We start from the raw sequence: 528 nt of genomic DNA, 5'->3' as shown, positions 1-528 counted from the left end.
TGTGTCTTCAGTATATGACTTATGGAAAATGTTCGTTTTAGCTTAGGAAAACTGATTGAACAAGTTAAGCTAGAAGTATAAGTAAGTTTCACTTTTTGAGAGGATGAGGCACATATGGCAATGACTAAAGCCAGAAGTTTATTTATTAGGGTTTTTTTTTTTTTACGTAAAAAATAGTAATTGATTCTCTTGCAGGTATTCTTATTCATAAAAATGTTTCCATGCTATCTAGATTGATATGCAAACAACATGCCTACATTTAGTATATAAGGGAAACGTAAAAAGGACAGACAAACTGAAATGGTTTAGACATATTATTTTTCAGATGATCTTCAGACTACTTCAAAATGTGATGGAATATAATCACTCGGGTGTGGTGAAAAGTTTTGATTTTCCACCACACAATCTACATTTCCCTAAAGTGAGAGAACGGGGGGTATTTTTTACATCCCTGAAAACAGGCTGGTTAAAGTGGATAATTGATATTTGCTAGGGAAAAAAAAAAGTAAATGAATGAAAGGTAAAAAC

Source organism: Condylura cristata, unplaced genomic scaffold (genome assembly GCF_000260355.1).
Source record: "Condylura cristata isolate star-nosed mole 26May11 unplaced genomic scaffold, ConCri1.0 scaffold00002, whole genome shotgun sequence".
NCBI lineage: Eukaryota > Metazoa > Chordata > Mammalia > Eulipotyphla > Talpidae > Condylura > Condylura cristata.
Note: the sequence above shows the minus strand (reverse complement) of the source record.